We start from the raw sequence: 18449 nt of genomic DNA, 5'->3' as shown, positions 1-18449 counted from the left end.
GAGCTTCCATGGCCAAGTGGGGACTAGAACCCAGATCTCCCAACTCCCAGTCCAACACTTTAGCCACTACACCACACTGGCTCTCAATTGTGGATTGTCTTGTGGACTAATGTTAAGGAATCTACAAAAGGGATTACTTAAGTATCCAGCATCTTGGGAATCCAAAGACACTTTGGGACTGGCCTGCAAAGTTGCAAGCAAGAAACCCATATTTTTGAATGGACTCAGAGGGATTAATTTTTGCATTTATTTGTATTGCGAAATTGTTGCATGTTTTGTGTAATTAAATTCTTACTAGAGTCATGTTTGTTCAGTTATATATTTGCAAGTTTTAGTCTGTTTAAGCCCCATAGGAACCACAGAAGTAGAGGTTATACTAGCAGAACCCAATGCTTGTGCATTGTCAATACTGCTAGCAGTAACGCACCGTTAACTCCTTCCAAATGTCTTTTAAAAAGGACAAATTATTTGATAAGAGGATTAACCGTGCAATCCTATACATGGTTAATCAGAGGTAAACCCATTGCGCTCAGTGGAAACCAAACCACATGGAAGCTTCAAATAGGTAAAGATAAAAATAATAAGTCATATAAGGAGGAGTATAGAGACTGAATTTAAAAAGCAAGTAGGATAGATCAAGCTAAGTAGTACATGATGCTATCCTATTGCCCTAATATTCAGCGGATCTTCCAGTATTGCCAACTGAAAATGGTGGCCCCCACCTTCCCTTATGGAGGTTTCCTTAAACGCTTGATATGGATTATCTTTAAAATGTTTTTCCACTTGCAGATGTGAATTTCTGCAGTTCCTGTTCTTTCATTACAAAGTACTGTTCTTTCATTACAAAGTAACTTTGTCAGCAATTCTGGAGGAGCTTAAAAGCATGAAAGGTAATCATGCAATTTCAAGAGGCTTGAAGGTAATGATGCAATAAGTTTGGCCATTTGAAGCTTACCTGACATTATAGCCTTTTGCTTTGATAACTTCCTTGGTATACACAGTCTTTTGCATAAGGCCTGCCCATCACAGGTTGGTCTACACTCAGGACCGTGTGTTGAACCATCCACAAGATGGCATCTATATAAATTAGCACTGTGAAATAATTGAAAACAAATCTCTCTGTGTAATGCAAATGAGTCTTCAAAAAATGCTTGCCTCTGATAAATTCATCACTCTGTAAATGGATGATCTGAATTCTCAGATCTAAAAAAATCTTGAATGTCTCTTACCCTGTAAGAGATCCTTACCCAGGATCTTACTTTTCCATGAACTGTAGAACAACATGTTTTGTACAAAAATTCAATTTACATTTCACTTTATTTCGCTGTAGCTTTTTGGAGTTGGGTGCAGAATGAAACAGCCCAAACTTTCTAGAAAATTACCTGTGAAAAGAGTAAAAGAAATACACGGGCTCCTGGAGATCTACCTCTTGACTAGAAAGAGGAGGTCCACTCCAGTTTTTACTGATTGATTCCCCCCCCCTTTTTTTTTTATTCTTGGCTAGCCTGTGCTATTCAGCAATTAAATGAAGCATCAGCCAATATTTCATTGTAACCAGTTTTCCGAAAACCATGATCAAGAGTAGAACCCAGGATGGTTCAATAGTAGCCTAGAGGTTTATCACTTCTTTTACATAGATAATTCTACTATCTAGTCTAACATTAAAGAAGAAAAAGAGGAAGACATATTTTATTTATTTATTTTCTTTCTATACTGCCCAATAGCTGAAGCTCTCTGGGCAGTTCATATAGCGCAAAGAGTCATATATCTGTTCTTACTTTAGTGACTATATTTAAAAAAAGAAAATAAATATAATCATTGTACCTCAAGTGTTTTGTTGACATTGAGGGGGTAAATATTTAAAGGCTGGTATACATACCCAAATTTATTTTTCAAAATTTATATAAATACACATGTATGCACACACACACAGCTTGACTGTAAAAGAGAATATGAGATCTCAGTTACTTATCAATCCTTTTTTAAAAAGCCATTGTTTTATTTGAGGTGACATCTCTTGAGAAGGAGCAGGGCTCTCTGGTGTCCCCAGTGAAGAAATGGAAAACTGTTCTTATCAAGGAACAAGAAAGAAAATGACTATCATAAACAACTAACAGCAGAAGATCTGATTAGATGCTCTCATGGCATATAAGAGCCATTCAGTCAATCAAAGAGCCACTGTGTTAAGAGTTTAAAAAGGAGCACATTCTAAAGGAATTCCTTTCATCATCATATCAGGGCCAGCTTTACTAATAGAAAGAATGAGGTGATCAACCCAAGCAGTTGATTTTGGTTGATGATGATGACAATGCCAGAGAGGGGGAGAGAGGCTTCTGGGATTTTCTGCTTCAGGTGCCAAAATAACTTGATTGACCTTGAGTATTATGCTCCTTAACTTGGGGTGGGGGGGATTTGGTGCTCTTCCTCAAGCAGCAAAATGTCTTGAGCCAGCCCTGCATATACATGACTCGGATTCACTTTTCGGGTATTCCAGTACACCTATCTTGCAATCAGTAATTACAGCCATGGACACTTAGGTTTTTAATTAGTTTAAATGCTTCTCATATACATGTTTTTAGTGTGAGAAAGAGATAGACAAAGAGAGACCTGAGGCATGTCTACACCATAGGGTATAGAGGGAGGGAGGGGGAGGATCACGGACTTACCTGCTTCCGTGATCCTCCCCTAGCATTTTGATGGCCACATGACGTCCTGGAAGGAAAGAGGATGTTGCGGCCACCATTTTTTTCTTTCAGCAGGAGGAACGCAATTGCGCTCCTCCAGAAAAGTAAGTTAAAACCCTTTCCCCCTTCATATGTTTTAATGTGATTTTAGATTGTAAGCCTCTAGGCAGGGTATCACTGTTTTATTTGTATATTTTGTGCAGCACCAAGTACATTGTTGATGCTTTATAAATAAATAAATAAATAAATAAATAATCCTGAACCTGCTCCCCCACCCCTGATGTGCACGGACAGCTCCTTGCACATTTTAAAAGCCCCGCTGGCGAGGAAGGAACAAACTGGGAGCAGTGGTCACACGGCTCGTGCTCCTTGGGATGGTCCTGGGACTGCAGAAGAATTGGGTGTTCTTTGGTCACAGATACCCTGGGGAAAGTCCTTGGTCATCCGGGTTGGACGCAAAGGGATGATCCAGGGATGACCCCGGGATATAGAGCTGGTGTAGACATTCCCCTGGTGCAAGATGTTTGATGTCACTAAAAGTCCATTCCAGAAGCTCCTAGATTTTTTTTAAGCTGCCAAATGTAAGGTGTTAGTAGCAGAGCACTGATAAATCAGAATTATGAAACAAACCATGACACTTTTCTTTACCTTCACAATTTTGCAAAACACGTTTTCTGCACATTTTCACAAGGATGCGTTGAGCTGTTAAATGTGGAACTGTTGCTGCAGTGAGGCAGTCGGTCTCCAATTCAGACTAATAAAACATTTGGGTAAGGATAACCTCTCTTTTACTGGAAAAAGATTTGCCAGGCCTTTTTAAGTTGTTAATAAAATAAGCAGTCTTCCACATTATACCATTACAGTGTAATCATATTTGACTTCATTTTCATCTCTCTCTCTTTCGGATGATAAGGATTTTATTAGAATTACTTTAAAGAGGCCATTTGATTTTGGCTAAAATGCCCAGATGTACCAAGAAAAATCTTTAATCAACTATGATGATTTCAGCCACAATCCTGTACCCAGATACCTGAGAGTAAGTCCCTGAGACGATATGTATAGAAGTCTGCTGTATTTCAGGAGGCTTTCAACTCAGCAGTTATATACTTTGAGGAATATATACTTTGAGGAATCCATAGAAATAGTCCATACAGATTTTTTTTTGTTTACTCTTAATTTTTGCATCTTATTCTGCACACTATTAAGTAGTGGAAGTGTGGATGCTTCTCATTCATTATTTTTATTGGTGCTTAGAAGATGCACTGGAGGTAATTGAAGAATTATTTTATTTTACTTCATTATTTAAATAATGGTTATTGTGTTCCATTGACTTGCTAGTGTAAATAAGTTCGATTTATGGTTACAATATATTGATATTGAAAGGCAAATAAACTATTAAATGAGAGTATGGAAAAACCTGGATGGGAGGGGGTTAGAGAAGAAAGGATAAGGAAGATGTTAATTGTATTATACTGACACAGAGAGCCTTTCTACACTAGGCTTTTATTGTGTGCTTGAGATTCCTCACTCATGGTAGTTTGTGGATCCTTTACACAACATTGTCATCCTGCATTGCCTCTCCCCTGCTTTGCAACCATTATCGTGTTTTTTTATCCTTGCGAGGTTAGTATGGTATTTTTCTGAATGGTGTTATAAACCCCTTGTGTAATTGCACAATTCTACTATACCACAGTGCCACCTAGTGGTTGTCTAATGAAACATATAGAAAGGTAGGGAAAAAAATCCCCCGCCCCTGGAAAAAAAAAAAACTTGTAATGGAGCCAATCTTAATCCCACAAAGAATCTGGAAGCAGAAGCCTTGGTAAAGGTGAGTGTTAAAACTCTCATGTAGTAAAGCCCATAGACAAGCCCTATAAACAATTAATAACACAATAGCCCTGATTACATGGAGCCCTGATCTGGATGGGGACCACCATGGATGGGTAGCGGAGGTTTAAACCTCCCCTCTTGCACAGGCGCTTGTTTTCTAAAATCTTGCCCCATCCCCCACCCCACATGTGTGCAGGGGCTAAAAAAACCCACACATCTCCATGGGGCCAAATTTCAAACCACAAGTGGTGAGAGAGAGATTTACACATCCCTTATCCATACACAGTAATCCCAGTCCAGATTGGAGCCCTTTTTGAGTAAGAGAGGCTCATCTGCACTCTGTCTGTATTAATGTATTGTGTACTTTGACCATTAGTGTGTCAACGAAGCACTTTCCTAAATAGATCTGATCTAGCCACGGTGATTCATGATTTAGTCAAATTCAGGTTGGGTTACTGTAATGCACTGTACATGGAGTTGCCTTGGAAGAGTTCTCAGAGACTACATCTGGTTTAGAACAAGTGTTCCTTGTTTCTGAAAGTTTGACCTGGCAACTTTCAAGTCAGCTTCGCTGCCAACATAGTTCTTTAAACAAGCTCATAAATCTGAAGGCTTCCACGGAATGACAACTCTTACTAGTTCTTAAATATAGTTAAAAGAGAAATGGAAACTCCTATAGAGTTGGTCACTGAGGATTAGATTATCCATAAGAACCAATTTAATGCAAGGGAAATGGCCACGTCATTTTTGCATGTTAAAGCTTGTGCATGTTTGTTCAAAGAAACATGGTCAATAGTATTCAGGAAATATAGTGGTGGTGGTGGTGTTTCACATGGAGGCAGACATAGAAGTGACATAAACAAGGCTGACCTAACAAACAAAGAATAGATTATCGTAAACTCCAAAGAGAGCAAGCATAAGACCGCTCGTGATATTTTAATAGATACTGTTTTAAAAGGTCAACAGTGTCCAGAACCAGAATTTAAAAAGTCAGAAGGGTTTGGCTTTTTGGCCTCAAATAAGATGTTTTAAAAACCTTTTGACTTCCTTTACTTGTCTCAAAAATACACTGCTTTTCTGATCAGAATACTAGGCATATAGACTGCTATTATGGTACATTAGGACAATTTCCAGGAATTGCATTAAGGAGGCAATCATTCTGGCTGGCTCATGCCCTGCCTGTACATAGGAAATTGGATAGAACAGGTTGGATGGGGGGAAAGAAGAAGAAAGAGCTGGCAGAAGTTAGTACAGAACTCAGCCTAGTCTTGTGTTAATTGGAGCTGATTCCAGTATTGTTAGAACAAGAAATAGTTGGATAGGTGAGTGCAGCACATCTCCGCCCCCTTTCCACCCACTTTAGCTTCCAGGGCTGGCTTAGGAATTGACAGTAGTATGAGCAGGAGAGGACTATATATCTGCATGGATATTTATAAACCTTACTTAGAACTGAAGATCCCACGGCAATCATGCATTCACCCAATTAACAATCCAACTAGTCCAATCAGTTTAGACTAGAGTATTGAATGGTCAGTCTGTCACACTGATTTCAAACATATTTGCTACTGCACTAGAAAGAAAAGTATAAAATGTTGTTAATTACCTTTAAAACCCTACATGGTTTGGGTCCAGGCTACCTGTGGGATCGCCTTCTCCCATACAACTGGCCCCGCACACTCAGGTCCTCTGGGAAAATTTACTTCAGCCAGCAAAAAACAGATTAACAACTGTTATCCAGAGGACCTTCTCTGCTGCCGCTCCCAGACTGTGGAATGGCCTGCCGGGAGAGATCCGCCAGCTCAATAGTCTTTCTGAATATAAAAAAGCAATAAAGACTGATCTCTTCCTGCGGGCCTACCCAGTCGAATTTTAAGATGTCTCGCTGGCTGTTATTTTAATAATGTATTAGTTTTTATATGTTTTAATCGGTTTTATGAATTTTATAATATTTTGTATTCTATGTTGTTCCCCGCCTCGATCTAGAGGGAGAGGCAGGTAATAAATAAATTATTATTATTATTATTATTATTATTATTATTATTATTGTCCACCCTCTGTTCCCCAGTGCAGAGAAAAACTTACTTCACTTGCTTTTTGAGTTCACTTCCTTTTGCAAACAAGATCATACCTACACCTATAGCTGAAGAACCATTTCCATTCCACGTATTTTGAAACATGACTGAAAATCATCATAGATATGAAACTGCCCCTTTCCTTTCTACATGCCTCCTTTTCCTTCCTCAGCTTTTTGCTGCATGCACTTGTGAACATATTTACAAGTGCATTTACGTTCAACACCATTTTAATGCCCATGCCATACTAGCTTATCTGGCTTTGGTGAGTCTGTACATGTTACACCAATTACATAGCATGTAGCTGAACCTTAGCTTTCCTTTTACTCTAGAATAGGTGTGCGTGGCCCCAATTCAGATCAGGACCACTGCACACCAAGAGGAGAGGATTACATCTACCCCACAGCCATTTGCTTCTCAAAATCACTCCACATGAGCATGGAGTGAAAAACAAGGGAATTAAAAGCCTCCATTGACAACATTTCAGACTTTTTTCTTTTTTTAACCCCTGTGCTGGGGGCGGGGGAGAGAGGGGGTTTGAGAAGCAGATGGCTGTAGGGGGAAGGTTTAATCCTCCCTCATGGTGCATGGTAGCCATACACACTACCAATTGGGGCCATACACACCTAGGGGTTGCCTTCACAGTGCCACTTTGCCACCACTTTGGAGTGGGGTGGGAAATCCCAATGGCAGAGGGGAGCATGGGCTTTCCTGGCAGTGCCATTCAGCTCTTGGAGCCTGCCCCTGCCTGTTCCTCCCATGTGTGTCCTTAACCTACTGTGACGCTTGATCTGCCCCCAGAACCCCCCCCCCCGCTTCGAGGCACAGCAAGGACACCTCAACAGACAGCACGAAGAAGGTGGTGACTTTGCATTAAATGGAAAAGCCATGGTAAATGGGGCGGGGGGGGGCAGGCGTTCCGCACAGTTTCGCTGGAAAACGTATGGTTGGTGTGAGTTGGTGGCTGTGTTGTATAAACAATGCAGCACCATTCAGCTGCATCTACGGGGTATAAGGGACATATAGACAGTCTCCTAGACTGGAGTAAAAAGAACAATAAAGCTTAGCTTCATGCTACGCAATTGACATAATGTGTAGTTTGACCCTCATTCCATAAACATCTTAAGAACATAAGAAGAGCCATGTTGAATCAGACCAAAGGTCCATTTATTCCAGCATTCTATCCACTCCTTGGCCCACCAGATGCCTATGGGAAGCCCACAAGCAGGACATGAGTGCAATGGCATTCTTCCGCTAGTGTTCCCCAGCAACTTACTGCCTCTGATACTAGGGATAATGTATAGCAATCATAAGTAACAACTGATAGCCTTATTCTCCATGAATTTGTCTAATCCCCTTTTAAAGCCATTCACGTTGGTGGCTATCATTACATCTTGGGGTAGTGAATTCCGTTGTTTAAGAGCTTCATCACACCTACCCATTTCCCTCGAATTATCCCATAGCGTATGAAAGCTGTCGTTGTTGTTGTTGTTGTTAGCTTCATCACACCAACATTATACATCCACCTCTGCCCTGCTCCAGTGCATGCCCCAGGAGGGCTGGGCTGGGCTTCACGGTGCTTGCTTGGGGGCTGCCAAGGTGGCCGGGTGGCCTTCCTCCTCGACTTCCTACTCAGGCATGGACAGCTCCACAGCTCTCGCTTGGGGGTTGCTGAGGGAGGTGGCCGGGCAACTCTGCTCCTCGTCATCCTTCCGTGCCCCCAGTGACCTCTCAGAGAACAACAAAAGAATCGCACTTTCCGCAGTCCAAAATACGACGCTATTTTTGGGGAAAAGGCGCAATCAAAACAGGACACATCAGAGTACTTTGCCATTACAGCAGATTAAAACTTCTCGCTGTCCATTTTTTCCACATCATGAATAAGCTAAAAAGCCCCAAGCACTGTAACATTTAGTATGTCCCATCCTAAGCACTTATTTCCCAGTGAAACAAATCAGGATCTGGTTGTACAAACCAGATTGTGTTCACTTAGAGAAAGATCAGCTGGAGTTTCTACTCAGGGCTGTCTATACTGCGGGACTTCATCATGAGACAGCAATATGAAAAAGTCAGGGATTTACCCTGACTTTTTTAAAGGGAGCAATGTCAACATGTGGCGTTGCTTCAGGGCCAATCCTGGGTGGGTGGAACCTGATGGAAGGCATCCAGCAATTGGTCACCTTCCACTAGGAAGATGGCAGGGCGGCTCTGGTTCCCAGATGTCCACCCTGAAACCCCACACTCCCTTCTTGGCGTCGGGATTACCCACCACCGCCCCAGGACAGGGGAATTTCCCATGGTTATTATTATTATTATTATTATTATTATTATTATTATTATTATTTTATTTATATAGCACCATCAATGTACATGGTGCTGTACAGAGTAAAACAGTAAATAGCAAGACCCTGCCGCATAGGCTTACATTCTGATAAAATCATAATAAAACAATAAGGAGGGGAAGAGAATGCAAACAGGCACAGGGTAGGGTAAACAGGCACTGGGTAGGGTAAAACTAACAGTATAAAGTCAGAACAAAATCAAGTTTTAAAAGCTTTAGGAAAAAGAAAGGGTTTTAGCTGAGCTTTAAAAGCTGCGGTTGAACTTGTAGTTCTCAAATGTTCTGGAAGAGCGTTCCAGGCATAAGGGGCAGCAGAAGAAAATGGACGAAGCCAAGCAAGGGAAGTAGAGACCCTTGGGCAGGCGAGAAACATGGCATCAGAGGAGCGAAGAGCACGAGCGGGGCAATAGTGTGAAAAAACAGTTTTCCTGAATTAGACAACATATATAGAAGGAGGCAAATTTCGTTTCTTTAGCTTATGTTTTGATTTAACTGACTGTACTATCTTGCAATATTGATTTACTTAGTGCCAGTATAAACCAACATTTATATAATACTTTTATTCTACCTATTTTGGGGGGATGTGATGTAATTTTACATTTGTTCTGCAGATAATACCTAGGTGACACAGTAACATCGTTAACAGCCCCTAAGACACATTACACTTCTTAGTGGGGGCCAAATTTTAAATTAGACCCCTTGCTCATGAATCTGCTGTTGAAATAAATGCACTAATCAACACTCTAGTCTCAGTGCACAGTGTGTGAAGAGAAGTGTCATATGGATTTCACAGTTACAATGATTGCTTTTTAATTATTATTTTTATACTACTTCATTTTGAACTGCTTCAACCAAATCATACCCTTAAAGAGGAGCTGTTTGAAATAAGAGGGAATATACCAATGTGGTATTGCTTTCATATTTGCATAGAAAAAACAAACAAGCAGAATCCCATATATTGATATTAAACATTGCCTTTCCCTATTCATAGGCCAGGCTAAGACTGCAGTCCTATACAGATTTACTGGGGAAGAAGGCTCACTGAACTTGCTTCTGGCGCTCCCAGACTGTGGAATGGCCTGCTGGGAGAGATTTGCCAATTTAACAGCCTTTTCGATTTTAAAAAAGCCGTAAAGACTGATCTCTTCCGGCAGGCCTACCCAGTCGATTTTTAAGATGTCTGACTGTTATTTTAATAATGTATTAGTTTTGTATGTTTTTAATCAGTTTTATGTATTTTATAGTATTTTTGTATTCAATGTTGTTCCCCGCCTTGATCCAGAGGGCGAGGCGGGTAAGAAATTATTATTATTATTATTATTATTATTATTATTATTATTATTATTATTATTGGCATGGGATTTCACTGCCCGGCACTCATCAGACTCTGATGCACTTACATTTTGTGTTGTTGTAAAACTGAGTTGACAGATGTAAGGAAATCTTATACAAAAGTCCAACCTTCAATAAATAGTTCCTGAAAATCCATGGGAATAAATTTAAAAGGAGTGGGGAGAAGGATGTATTCTCAAATTAACCATCTGCTCTCTGATTAACTCTCAACCACCAGTTCCCAAACTTCTGCTTCCTACTTATTGCATGTTTATTCTTTCTTTCCTTCCTTATCCTTTTCTTCTTCTTCCTGGTTGTGCATTTTACTGAATTTCATTGGCACATCTTCTTATGGAAAATGAAACCAAGGGATAGAGTCACTGTAGCCACTGCTTAAATTTAATTTTTCAAAATCAGCTGAATTCCTAACCAATCTAAACCTTTGGAATGAGACTGGGAAAACTGAAGATGAGCCTATGTTTTGCTGACGTTACTTTGTTGAAGACACAATCCCAAGCATGTTAAGACAAAGAAAAAGGTCTACATCTCCCAGAATCCCTCCAGCCAACCATGCTGGGAATTGTAGGCCATTTTTTTCTGTCTATACATGCATAAGATTGCAGCCTAAGTGTCATGACTATTGACGGTGCTATGCTGTGGTGGTGGTGTCATATGAAGTTCCATATGAAGTGGAACTGAACCTATTTTCGATTATGCATGAGCTCACTATGGAAAATATATAATAAATTAGAGCATTTAGATTCCTAGATTAATTTTAAAAATCTCCTTTGATGGGGTGGGAAGAACAGGCAAATTGATAATATTTATCATCATGATTAAAAGTAATGTTTTCTGTGGAAAGGGAATGAATGAATGGTGTATGTATTGGCTGAAATACTGGCACTTTTTTTCTTTTTTCTTTTGCATAGAAGCCATGACTTAGAGGGGTCTAAGCAGGTGTCCTGCTCTGCATTGAGGATTTCTGTGTATACTTGGTGCCTGCATTGCTGAGAGTATCTCTGGGAATTGATGGGGCTATTTTCTGTGCCTCCTGGTCACCGAGAGCTTTATCACACCAGTGTTATACTGTGCAATCACTGCAAATTGCGTGCAAAGGACTCCGAAGTTTTCCAGTTTATAATCTGCTTTTATTGTGAAGTACTCTGAAGTTTTCCAGTTTATAATCTGCTTTGACTATGAAGTACTCAAAGCAGAGTGGCCACTGGGGGCGCAGGAGCAGGATTTGATACTCTTAAGCTTCAAATTAAACAAATGCTTACATCTGCATAGGTTTTAAAGCTAAAGACATCAAAATTGGCACAGTAATAGATATTAAGGAGAGCTTTAAGCATACCAAATTTGAATCAGATTGGGTCATCCATTGATTTTTTTTAATGATTTCCCCCCCCTTAAACCCTTTTCGTGGTATGCAAAGGATCTTAGGGGCGCTGCCGCCCGGGGTGTGATTGAGCTAACAACAATGTCGATGACAGCTTAGTGCTGTAGGGGATAATTCAAGGGAAACACATACATGGGATGAAGCTAAGAATTAGGAGGAATAGAAAAACTATATCTCCCAGAGTTCCTATTGGCAATGCTGCTTTCAAGGGTGATCGGTTATCTGTTTTACAGATAGAGAGGAATAGGGTGGAATTTCTTCTGGGACAGCCTATTTTTGGACAACATGTGCGTGCATGCATGCACACTCTTGGACACCTAATGTGGGTGGAGACTGGAGTCTAAGGGTTCATTCAGGGCACAGCCTGACATCACCAAGGCCCTTCACCGTGAATGTGTAGTGCCCAACCCATTCCCCTTGCTACACAGAAGGGCTTTAAAAAAGAAAATATTGAACCATGCAATGGTATGTGATTGTAATTTGCATGTGTAGTGTGCATCATTGCGACATACCTGTGGATTTTGTGTGTGTGTGCTTTGTTGCTTAAAGTCACATTCCATGACATTTAGAAGCCTATGCAGAGTGGCAGAAAATCCTGAGAACTGGGAATTCTCAGCCCTAATACAGTGTTTTAAGCTTCGCACAAGATGCATAATGAACTCCAACAAAACTTTATTTGTAGTGAGGTGTATAGAAATACTAAGAACAAGAGGGGTGAGGAAAGATACTCACAGTACAGCAATCCCAGTTAAGAATGTCATCAAGTTGGATGGTTTTACCAGCCTTATTACATTGACAGTTTCACAAGACGTGTCATGAACAGTGAACACTCCGTAGAACAGGGGGTCCCCATGTGGCACCTGTGAAGACCTCCAACATCACCCATGAAGCTCTCTCCATCCTGCTCTCTTCAAAAAACGTTTGGAAAATGTTAGGGCATTCTTCTTTCTCTCCCTTTCTAGCCTCTGGTCTTCCTCTTTCTCTCTGCTCTACCCCTTTGCCTTCCTACTTTCCCCTCCCTCCCAGCCTCTAGCCTCACTAGTTCTCTCCCCTGCACCCCTCTTTAACTCACTTTTGACTAGCCAGGCTCCCACAGCAGCCATTATATGACTAGCCACACCCTCCATGGGAACCATTTAATAATAGTACTCATAGCTGTTTCTCAAATTCCCAAATGTGCCCACAGGTCCAAAGAGGTTGGGGACTCCTGCTGAAGAAAGTAACGCTGGAGTCTGCAGAGCTTGTCTTTGTCTGGAATCTAGGGCTGTAGCGGAGTCTCAACTACTCACTTTATTTTTCACATTATAATCATTCCGTTTTTATATCAGCCAACACAATACAATGTTTGCTTGATGTGAATGCTGAACTGCACAAATATTATTTGGGAACTGCACATTTCCCTCCTGGAACTGCATATTTTGTGTCTGGTTGTTCATTTTTAAAAGCCCTGCTATACAGACCCTGGATAAGACCTTTTAATAAGTGTAGATTTGTAGAAACAGTGACCAACCCATTCTACTTGCTACAGAGCCTGAATAAGACCTTTCAGTACACCGTCTTGTTTTATACAGTGTACAGCTATTGCATGTGTTAATAAATCCTCTATAACACTAAACAGTACCATCCGCACATGGTATCAGTCCCCCACAGATCAACATAATTTAGACCAAACTATAGTGATAAAAGCAGGAAGTCGACAACTGCCTAATACAAAGCAAAAACCTCAAGAATAGGGTGACCATATTTTGGAAACCAAAAAGGAGGACAACATGGTCGCCCCCAAGGGGGCATGTCCAGTACCAAGGGGGCGTGCCCACCCAAACATAGCCTTGGTCACATGTCTGATTTTACAGCACACATTTAAGACAAATCTGTTCTACATAACATCTTAATGTTAAAATCACTGAAATAAAGAACAAGTGAGAGATTCAATGTATCTGAAATTAACTTCACTCACTCCTACTTTTGTAGGTTTTGCTGTACTTTGAAGCTTTTGCTATATTCTGTGTGTTACGTTCTCACCTTCCCTCAAACATCTTTTCTGACTGTATCTTCACTCATTGCAAGCTGTTGTTGTTGTTAATAGGGTTTGCTACTGGCCCCAGATCTGTTTCAAATTTGGTATGGCTAAAGCTCTACCTAAAAACTATCATGGTGCCAACTTTCAGCTCTTTATCTTTAAAAATGACGATTTTAAAAATAATAATTTTAAAACCTCAATTTTAAAAAAATTCCTAAAAAATCAATGGATGAATGGATCTGTTTCAAATTTGGTGTGGCTAAAGCTCTACCTAAATCCTTTCATGGTGCAAAGTTTCATCTCTTTATCTTTAAAAATGACGATTTAAAAAATAATAATTTGAAAACATCAATTTTTAAAAAATTCCTAAAAAATCAATGGATGAACGGATCTGTTTCAAATTTGGTATGACTAAAGCCCTTCCTAAGCTACCATTGTGCCAAGTTTCATGTCTTTATCTTAAAAAAATGACGGTTATAGGCATTTTTGTTAATTCCCATTAGAGCTGCTCTTTGCAAAAAAATCCGGATTTCCCCTCCCCCCTCCTAGATTTACCATCAAAAACCAGGACAAATCCGATTTGCAAATACTCAAGAAAGTGAACCATGCCACAGATTACAGGTCATGTCACACATAATGTGCCTTATATCAAGGATGTAGAACCTATTTCAGGCCGAAGGCCAAATTCCATTTGGAGAAGTTTTTTTGGGCTGCATTCCAGTGGTGGGTGGAGCCAAAGCAAAAGCGATGGAGTCAAAATACTAAACATATCAGCCTATTTCATCTTAAAGCTCTTACTGCCAGTAACTAAACCTTAGGAATGACAATCCACCCTTTTAGAATGGGGAGAGTATTGTTGTATTTTGAAGGGAAAATCAATTTTTAATAATCAAGAAACCACCAAATGATTGCTTGTCAGTGGTTAGAGGGTGGGGTCAGGGGAGGGGGCATGGCCTTCTGGAGGTTCCCAGAGGACCAGGTTGGATCCCTTGGAGGGCCGCATTTGGTCCCCAGACTTGAGGTTCTGCATCCCTGCCTTATATAGTGAAGAAATTACACGTGTAGAAGATGTCCCAGAAAAAATATCTCTGTTTTTGAGATCAGGTATATAACACTGAAGCCTGAGAAATGACAACACATGTAGCCTTCTCTCTTTCTCATACGCAGACAGGGCTCATACAACCAGCCCTAACACACACCTTCTTTCTCTGTCTGAATACTAAATGTTGGGAATAAACAGGGATGCTGTTGACCTAATGTCCTGGTGCTTTTTAGCTTCTAAAAGATGAGTGGAGAGGAAAAGAGAGAGAGAGAGAGAGAGAGGAAAGTAGATGGCAGAAAAAAATGACAGACAGACAGAAATGGTCCCACCCACTTTTGCCTATAGTCCTGCTCACTGCTGGGGTCAGCCCCTCACCCATCCCTGGCATACGGCCCTCAACAGATTACCCTTGACAAAAAAAGGTTCCCCACCTTGCTATGAATGGCAGAAGGCGAGAGAACAAGAGCCATTCCCCCAAACAATTACATTAGGCGCATGCATGCTCTCCCATAGTCAACATGTACATTTTCAAATAAACAGATATTGCAAAACCAAGTCTCCAGTATTCTCTCCTGAATGCCTTGGTGTGTTTGGGATTATGTTTCCTTTAGTAGTCGAAGAGATCATTGCTAGATCCGAGCAGTACGTTCTTTATTTACAAATAAATAAATGTAGATAATCAATTGGATCCCACCACCATCCGCTACAAGCTGAAGTCTCGACAGTGCCCTGCCTTCAATTGCCAAGGGCTGAAGAGGCAGGAACATGCTTGGCTTCCTACAGTCTTTTCACACATCTTTGCTCTCTAGAGGCAAGTTGGCTGTCTGTATAATTTAAAGCAGCCTCTGAACTGCGCTCTGTGCATTTGTAAAATTGACAGCCCAGCTCTCTGTCTCCCTGGCAGAGGATTTGAAGGTACTTGTTCTCTTGCCCCTGGCCTATCAACTCCAGGAGGACGGCACAGAGTCAGTGATATGCTAGGCAAGGACTCTACAGAGCGCTTCTACAGGGAGGCAAATGTGATATTTCACAGCGGTGAAACTTTGCCCTGAATCATCCGTTTCAGATTTTCTTTTACGTCATGGATTGATTTGTTTCTTAGTTTGGTTCCTTGGAGATGAAAATCCATTTGAAAATAATTTTGCATAAATCTATTTGCAGAAAAGTAGCTCCTCGTTGCACAAAGAAACCAGGCTACTTGCTTGCATTTTGAATCAATACTGTAAAAAACAATACCCTAACTGAAAACTGAAATAAGTTCAGTATAAGTGGGATATATATGGTATTTTGCCAGGGACTGGAGCTGGGTAGTATAAGACATGGATGAGGAACTTCCAGCTAGTGAGCTACATTCAGCCAGCCAGACTTCCTCTGTGTTGGTTGCCTGCACCCAAGGGCAGAAGTCTAGCTTAGAGAGTGCAGGACAGGTTGTGTGTGGCACACACAACACTGCCCTCTTATACCTCGCTGTTACTCCCTGCCCCCAGCACCTGCCACCTGACTCTGCCTAATGGGATCACCGACCCTGAAGGTCTCTGGACTTAGTGATGGTGTTTTGGGAATATGCTATTTCTTTTTTTCTTTTCTTTTTTGCGTTTTTGTATACCTTGTCTGCCTTGAAATATTGCATTGACTGTCCAGAAGATTTTGTTTCATATAGGGTTAGAACAGAAGAAACAAATCTAATTTTAATGGGGGAAATATTAATTAAATATTTTTCTTGCTGCGATCCCATAAATGAAACATCTTTAAGTTGCTGTCCCACTACTGGGAAAGGATGTGTCAGTGAGCAGTTAATGTCTTGCCTCCTTCACTTTAGTTCTATTCTAATGAAATAAATACAGATCTCTCCCCCCCCCTTTCCTTTTAATTAGAAGAAACAAAAATGTCAGTTCCAAGGAGATATTGCTTTTACAATACTTCAGAGGGAAATCTTGTTGGGAGGATCTTAGCAGCTGCTTCATATTGGCACCACTCTGTTGATCTGGCATATATTGCTTGCAATTTAAATTAGAGGGTAATTTGTATAGTTTCCCCCCCCCATGCTATTTTAACACAGATGGCAGAACTTTCAGATCCTTTGATTTAACCACGTTCAAAAAATTGCCTCTCTGAGAAAGGAAATTTGGTTCATCTGGTTTACTTATAAATGTCAGAGAGCTTCGGGTCGTATCCTATTGTGCCTCTGTGCTTGCGAGACCCACCACTTGCGCAATGGGGCTTTGGTGCTTCTAAAAATAACCCGAGATGAGCAGAAATGCTAGTTTCTGGAATGGGGCAGGTCAGTGGAACTTACAGAAGGGAACTCTGCTGACCTGTCCTGCTCTGGAAATGAATGTTTCTGCTTGTTTCCAGGGTTATTTATAGAAGTGCCAAAACTCCGTTGCACAAGTACTGGATCCCCTGAGTGCAACGGAAGCTGTGGAGGTGGAGTGACCCTTCTGGATACTTAGCCTCATGTTGGCTAAGTGTAAATGCAGTATTTTTGGATTTGCCTAAACATAACAAGGCTATTACGTATTCCACAGATTTGTGCCCCTTTCCCTTTCTTCTTTCCATTTACACCGGCATGCTGCTTTTAGTTTTGGAGCTATCTATGGTTATCATTAAAAATGCACCAATGTTAACGACAGCTATATCCAAACCCCAGTGTTCAACCATGGTTAGCAGTGGGTTTAAAGATTGCCTGAATTTGCTTTTTTCCTCCTCCTTCCCAATCCCACCCCTTTTTTATGTTGTGTCTTTTAGAGTATAAGCCTACAAGCAGAAACTGGGCATGTTCAGACAACACGCCAACCTATGGTTAGGCCGCTAATCCTTTTGCACCAAATGATTAGTGAGCATATTTAAACCATGGTTATATAGCCACCATGGTTAGGAAAGGTTTACATGGCACATTAAGTCATGACTCACATGACATGCTAAGACATAACGTTTAGCTCAAAATGATTAACTACAGTGGCTTAGCGTGTCGTCCCTACAGGGTCACTGTCTTACTTCTTAACTTCATAATCCCTTTTTGGCTGAAGGGCAGGATAATAATTAATAAACTGTAGCTTGGGCTAATTATAGCTAGCATTAACACTGGTGCAGCCATAACATTAACCATGGTTTGCTCCAAAACAGAAAGGAGGATAAATTACTGTGTGAATCTGAAGGCCTGCAGGGTGCTTCCATCTGCCTAACCATGGTTAAGCAATCAGGCAGTGTTATGTCTGCACCACACCACACTGAATTTCTGGCTTGTGACATTGTCCTTCTCTCAATGAACAAGCCAAACTGGTTCCGGGTACTACTACAGACATCAGGGCCATATTGCACAATGCTTTTGAAAATGGTTTCTTTGGAATTATATGGCCTCTTTCATGCCATCATTAATCTCTTAATCCTTGACCTAAATGAAAAGATTCTTTTTTCTCTCATCCCTGTAAGCTTAATCCTCAGACAAGCAGTAAAGCCAGCCATGTATACTGTAAGAAATAGGTTTGCATGTTTTTGTATAATTCTCATCAAGTACAGTTGAAGGAATACACCACTAAGCCTTAGGTGTGGTATCAAATATGGTCTCAATAGTTTAATTAGCCACAATAGGGAAGAAAGTATTTTACCACAATGCTGATACCTCTTTCAGTTATTATCATTGTTAATTATTCAATTTATATCCTGCCTATATACAAAATACCATAGGCAGCATACACATGTTCCAAGAATGGGCATAGTTGGCGTATC

This window comes from Elgaria multicarinata, chromosome 8 (assembly GCF_023053635.1).
Source record: "Elgaria multicarinata webbii isolate HBS135686 ecotype San Diego chromosome 8, rElgMul1.1.pri, whole genome shotgun sequence".
NCBI lineage: Eukaryota > Metazoa > Chordata > Lepidosauria > Squamata > Anguidae > Elgaria > Elgaria multicarinata.
This window is presented reverse-complemented; position numbering follows the sequence as displayed.